General features: G+C 48.5%; 1 pseudogene; it reads left to right on the top strand.

Annotated features, from left to right (window-relative positions):
- Window positions 1-3286: 3286 nt before the first annotated feature.
- Window positions 3287-3816, top strand: LOC140600360 (large ribosomal subunit protein eL19-like; annotated as a pseudogene).
- Window positions 3817-6919: the final 3103 nt, after the last annotated feature.

Here is a 6919-nt window from a genome sequence, read left to right on the forward strand (position 1 = left end):
AAGTTTTGTTCCAGACTTTTGGACCAGGATTTCACATATAAATAAAAGTGGAGAGGGATTAAAACAGAGTTTCTCTATTAGGCTCTAAGAGGGGATTTTACCAAACTCCAGAAAAAGGAAGGCGAAGCCAGTAAATCCTCCTGGAGCTAAAAGTCTTAAGGATAATGACTGCTGGGCAGTCCCCATGGCTCAGTGATTTAGCCCCTGCCTCCGGCCCGGGGCCTGATCCTGGAGTCCCGGGATCGAGTCCTACGTCAGGCTCCCTGCATGGAGCCTGCTTCTACCTCTGCCTGTGTCTCTGCCTCTCTCTCTCTCTCTCTGTCTCTCATGAATAAATAAATAAAATCTTTTAAAAAATCATTTTAAAAAAATGGATAATGACTGCTACCTTGTGAGCTCTTCTGGACAGAGAGAGAGTCGCACATAGGGGGAGATCTCTCCCTACCGAAGCCTACTCTCTAGAAATAAGAAGCCTAATCCCATGATATAGGAAAAGATTTAAAAATGTCTTTAAAGGAATATGTGTATGTGCGATGCCAAAATGGTGATGGATAAAAAAAGTTCTACTGGATTTCCTCTTTTCTCTCCTCCCCTGAGTCCACACACTGCCCCTCTGAGGAGCAGCCCAGACCCTTGTCTCTGATCCCCCCCGCCCCCGATGCCCTCTGGTCCTCGTGCTACACTGTCTCACACCCCTTACAAGGGCCCAGCACCCAGGGCCCACCGTGCTCACGCCTGCTGAACCTCACTCTCCTTCCTTTACCCTCTTCCCACGGGGCACCTGCTTTTCCTTGGGGTGCTTTTAGCCAACTCCTCACTCCTGTGACTGGCAGGGCCCAGCGCTGGCCTCGCCCTGCACTGTAGTGCCTTTCTCCTACCTACTCACCCTCTCGCCCTAAACTCCAAAGCGCCCTTCCTTCTCGCAGGCCAACACAAGAAGCTTAGCACGCGGCATCTTGTTCTGGACCTCAAGCCCAGTCATTGCCCCTCGGCATCTAGTCGGGATGCTTAGATTTTTACAGGCAAGATTTAATATTCAAATGTAGTAGGCAACCCAAAATTATCATTCTTTTGATGTTGTTCTTAATAGATTCTCTGGTATCAGGCAAGCGTGCGCGTGCACACACATACACACACACACAGAGGCAGGCTCACGGGACCTTAGAAAGAACTAATAACTAGCAATATTGCTACTGTTACTATTTTTAAGCTCTCTTCAACCTTCTCTGGAGTAACAGCTCAGACAGCAGAGCTGAGTAGCTAAGAGCTCTGACCCTGGAGCCACACTGCCTGGGTCAGATCTCAGCTCTGCTACCTCACTGGGCAAGCTAATTTCTCCATGCCTCAGTTTCCTCCTCTGTAAGATGGGAATAACTAAAGGACCTACCTCCTAGGGTTGCCCGAGGGTGAAATGAGTTCATGTTCGAACAGACACAGAGATGCACTGCCCAGATCCCCCTTCAAGGGAGAACTTGCTGGGCCGGTGCAGAGACTTGCCCGAGGCCCTGCCCTTCCTGGGGGAGCCCAGGTTTGGTGAGGAAGGGAGGCGGGGGTGTAGAGGCAGGCCATTCCATCTGACGCAGGCCAATAGCCCTGGCCCAAGCTGCCCGCCGGGTTGGCCGAGCTTCTGTTGAGCCTGCCTTTGCAGTTTGACATCGTCCTGCTTTCTCCTCTTCTCTTCCAAGGTGTTAATTGCTAATAAGCGACTCACACCCCAGACTCTGTCTCAGCTATTGCTTCCAGAGACCATAACCTGAGATGGCATTTGTCGGTACGTGGAGGAGTCCCCGGAGCACAGTGAGCACCCGGCAAGGGCTTGTTAAATAAAAGCCAGTGAGGAATCTGGAAAGGCAACACCTTCGCGCCTCATCCCTCTTAGGGAAGAGGTTATAATTAGTGGTCGCTATCAGGTTACTTTAAAGAGCCTGAGAGTCTCCCCAGTCGGGATGAGGAAACAAAACCACTAGCAGTAACTACCGTATTGCTACGCTTATGCTTTAGGAGTTTTTTTTCACTGCTCTCCTGTGCCTGATCTGACCGACTCAATTTTCTAGTGCTCACAAGGGTATTTTCCGACATTTTTAAATTTAGGTTCAACAAGTTTCCTCGTGGCTAAATGAATTTAAGTATCACTCATATGGCTTCTAGAATCAAGACTTCTCAGGGGAGGGAAGGACATCTCGGTGTCGTCATTGCGGCTTGTTCTCAGGAGGGAGGCGAGCGGACTCTGGCCTTGGGCCCCTGGAGTCCTCGACAGCTCTGAAGGGATATTTCATCTATGGATCTGTGGTTGTGCCCAGTTTCACTTCATGAAGAAGAAAGAAAACACCCTGCTCTCAAGGCCCTTACCCTCTGCCGTGGAAAGGCCACACCAACTCCTAAACAAGACAATTAAAGATGGAGGTTAAATCCCGTGGAGATGAGGATACGCCAAAGAGCCCTGGCCAGGGCCTAAATTAGGGAAGGCCTCTCATGGGAGGTGACACTTAAGAATTTAAGGAGACAAATCAGAAAAGTGCTTCAGGGAAGCACATTCCGGGCAGGGGGGAACAGCAAATGAAAAGACTCTGAGGAATAAGTGCACTTGGCCATTGGGAGAACCCCAGGAGGGCCAGTTTTGGCCAAAGATCAGTGGAGCAGGGGAGCGTGTGGCCCCACCAGGTGAGGTTGGAGACATAAGTCCAGATCCTGTAGGCCTTAAAAGCCACCAAAGGGATTAGCTTTCATTCTAAATACCTTGAGAACCCACCAAGTGATCTTAAGGAGGGTTGATGTGATACAACTTATTTTTTAAAAGACCATCCTGACTAAATGCCAGCTCAACATTAAAGAAGGGAGCTGAGCTACAATTTACTAAAAGATATGGCTTCTCCTGGATTCCTGGGTGATGCTCTATTTTGGCATTGTGTAATTATTTCAGAGGGCTTTTCGGTTAACCAGCTACTATTTTATGTCCCACTAGGAGGCCGCTGAGAACGAACAACGCTCTAGATGAAAACCGTCACTAGACCTGCCTAGACTCAGACACTGCGCCCATCACCTGTCCTCACGAAGCCCATTCCTTATTTCCATTTATAGCATATCACCTGGCATTGGCTTGTCTGTAAACATCACCTAGAGCCAATCCTTGGTTGTAACTTCTGCAGAATAATTGTTAGCTCTATCACTTTGGCTTGAAATGGGATGATCCTCGGTTTTTGGCCTGTCCTGACTAGGGCATCAGTCTGTCAACAGTGATTAATTAAAATTAAAAAGGATGGCTTTCCTTCGGTGGCTACAGCCATGTATGCTCAGGCTTTAGAAGAGGCTTGCCTCCAGCGTCCTCTGCCAAAAGAAGGTCTGGTCGACCCCAATGAGACCAATGAAATCGCCAACCCCAGCTCCCATCAGTAGATCCAGAAACTAATCAAAGATGGGCTGACCTTCTGGAAGCTGGTGACGGTCCATTCCCAAGCTAGATGCCCACACCTTGGCCCGCCAGAAGGGTGCTGGTAAGGGAACAGGTACTGCTAATCCAGGATGCCGGAGAAGGTAACCTGGATGAGGAAGATGAGAATTCTGCGCCAAAGGTTGCCCTCCACATGTGTCACAGCCTGTACCGGAAAGCAAAGGGTTATGTGTTCAAAAACAAGTGGATTCTTGTGGAACACAACTACAAGCTGAAGGCAGACAAGGCGCCCCAGAAGCTTCTGGCTGCCCAGGCCGAGGCCCGCAGATCTAAGACTGAGGAAGCACACAAGGGCTGTGAAGAGCAGCTCCAGGCCAAGAAGGAGGAAATCATCGAGACCGTCCAAGGAGGAAGAAAGCAAGAAATAAAACTCCCTCTCTTTGGTCTGTACCCACTGGCCTCAGCAGTAACACAGATCAGCTATTGGATAAAACAAACCTTTATCTGCCCGAGAGAGAAAGAGAGAGAGAGAGAGAGAGAGAGAGAGAATAGGGTGAGTCCTGGCCTCCTGAAAGACAGGGACTTCTGCTTCCAAGGAAGGACTGGATGTAAACAGGATGTGTTTGTTCTTAATTTTCTTTCAGGCTGAGAACCTATCATTGAAGACAAGTGGAGGAAGTACCTGCCCAGGAGAGCCCAGGAGGAGTAGGGAGGAACCCGAAAGGCCAGGAAGGAAGTGGGCTGACCTGTCCAGGGGAGAAGCTGGGGTGACCAGGGAAATGAGCTATTTTGCATCATGAAGTGGCCATACAACCGATGTGTGAGGTGGACACAACTGGCCAGGAATCCGCTTGTGTGAGGGCAGATTCCGGATTAGTGTTACAGAGAACACTGGTTAACAGAGAAAGCTTCAAAGGATATCAATTTTTTTTTAAGATTTTATTTATTTATTAATGAGAGACACAGAGAGAGGTGCAGAGACACAAGCAGAGGGTAAAGCAGGCTCCCTGCAGGGAGCCTGATGTGGGACTCAATCCCAGGACCCCAGGGTCATGCCCTGAGCCAAAGGCAGACGCTTAACCACTGAGCCCCCCAGGTGCCCCTAAAAGATACAAATTTAATACTTGTGTCTCTGCCTCATTCATTTCAAAAGCAAAACAAAACAAAACAAAACAAAAACATCCAACTTTTTTTTAAAGCATGAGTTTTGACAAAGCACAGGCAGCTCCTTTGTTTCCTCTCCCCAACTTATTTGTGTTGATTCCTGGTAATTAAAACGAGGATTGGCTTTTTTTTTTTAAGATTTTATTTATTTATTTATGAGAGACACAGAGACAGCGAGAGAGAGACAGAGGCAGAGACACAGGCAGAGGGAGAAGCAGGCTCCATGCAGGGAGCCCAATGCGGGACTCGATCCTGGGACTCCAGGATCACGCCCTGGACTGAAGGCAGCACTAAACCAAGGAGCCACCTGGGCTGCCTGAGGATTGGTTTTAAGAAAAGTTGAAAACTTCCCTCCCTCCCCATTCAACCCAACCTTCACGCACACACAAGCATGCAGACACCAGCAATCTTGAAAAGTCATGCCTAGTCCAAGCCTGCTGAATTTACAGAGTTCCAAGTAATTCTTAGGTGTAGGAGCAACACCGAGCCAACCCAGGACAAGGTTGTGAATGAACGAAATGTGATGAGTTTCATCAGTGTAGACGACCAACGTGAACTTCTGCCACTTAAAACATTCCTTCAACTCTTCATTTAATCTTTTTCTGTGAGATAAATTAATCATTGGAACAATTCGGACCGAAAATAAACATGGAGCAGATAATCTAAATTTAGATAGAAAATGTGTTAGCTGATTGGAAGTGGAATGTAACCAGCCTCTGGATTCAAAACCTTTTATTTATATTTCCTGGGCTATATTGCCAGGTTGGCAGGGAGCTCTTAGACCCATTCTGAATATTTTCAGATGGAAGAGGCAACGAACGTACAGGGGAGGAATCTACAGTCTGAGGAGACCAGAGATACTTCTGAGAAAGACACAAAAGATGAGGCTGAGTATGGTAAGCACAAGCATGTGTATCGTTGTTTTTCTTCTTCTTTTTTTTTTTTTTGAAAGTCAAAAATCATCATAATGACCACCAAAATGTAGCCTAGCTTGATAAAGAATAATAAGTAAATAATAGAGAATGAATAGATAAATGTAGTCAGTTTTCTCTGAATCTCTTGGGTCGGTCAAGTTTGGACGCCAAGTTGAAATTTCTCCCCTGGCTGGTGCTGTGCTGTGTCGACCCCCTACTCCGTGCAGTTGACCTTCTAAGAAACCCAGAAGTCTGCGTTACCCAAACACATCTCCTCTAAAAACTGAATGACCACGGGCAGGAGGCCTCCTGAGGCTCCCTCCCCACCGGGTGGCCTCTCCCAGGGACTGCGGACTCGGACCCTCGCTCTCCCCCACCGGCCGAGCCACCGTGTTCCCATGAAACCGCAAAGAGGAGAGGCCCTTTATGGCAGCTGACAACAGGAAAGTGAGATCGCAGAGGCCCTAAGAGGGAGGGCAACCAGCGAAGGAGAACAGAAATGTGACCTGGTGCAGCCACTCTGGAAAACCGTGTGGAGGTTCCTCAAAGAGTTAAACATAGACCTGCCCTACGACCCAGCAATTGCACTGCTGGGGATTTACCCCAAAGATACAGGTGCAGTGAAATGCCGGGACACCTGCACCCCGATGTTTACAGCAGCAATGTCCACAATAGCCAAACTCTGGAAGGAGCCTCGGTGTCCATTGAAAGATGAATGGATAAAGAAGCTGTGGTCTGTGTATACACTGGAATATTCCTCAGCCATTAGAAACGACAAATACCCACCATTCGCTTCGACGTGGAGGGAACTGGAGGGTATGATGCTGAGTGAAGTAAGTCAATCGGAGAAGGACAAACATTATATGGTCTCATTCATTTGGGGAATATAAAAATTAGTGAAAGGGAATAAAGGGAAAGGAGAGAAAATGAGTGAAAATATCAGTGAGGGAGACAGGACATGAGCGACCCCTAACTCTGGGAAATAAACAAGGGGTGGTAGAAGGGGAGGTGGGTGGGGGTGGGGTGACTGGGTGACGGGCACTGAGGGGGGCACTTGATGGGATGAGCACTGGGTGTTATTCTATATGTTGGCAAATTTGAACACCAATAAAAAATAAATTAAAAAAAAAGAAAGAAAGAAAACAGAAACGTGAGACGTGATGAGGAGAGTGACTGAGGCCCGGGGCCTGTCCCATTCTTTGTTGGAAAAAGAAAAGACTGGCTCACACCAGATCGGCCTCCTGGAAGGGCCCAAAGGTGAGGCTGGGAGAAGGCGCAGGAGCCACCCCGGGATCTCAGGACACGCCCAATGCCATGCTTGGAAAGAAGCAGCTTAAAAGACCTCTCATTGGGGACCCCTGGGTGGCTCAGGGATTTAGCGCTGCCTCTGGCCCAGGGTGTGATCCTGGGGTCCCGGGATCGAGTCCCACATCGGGCTCCCTGCATGGAGCCT

The sequence above is a fragment of the Canis lupus genome, chromosome 11, assembly GCF_048164855.1.
Source record: "Canis lupus baileyi chromosome 11, mCanLup2.hap1, whole genome shotgun sequence".
Lineage (NCBI taxonomy): Eukaryota > Metazoa > Chordata > Mammalia > Carnivora > Canidae > Canis > Canis lupus.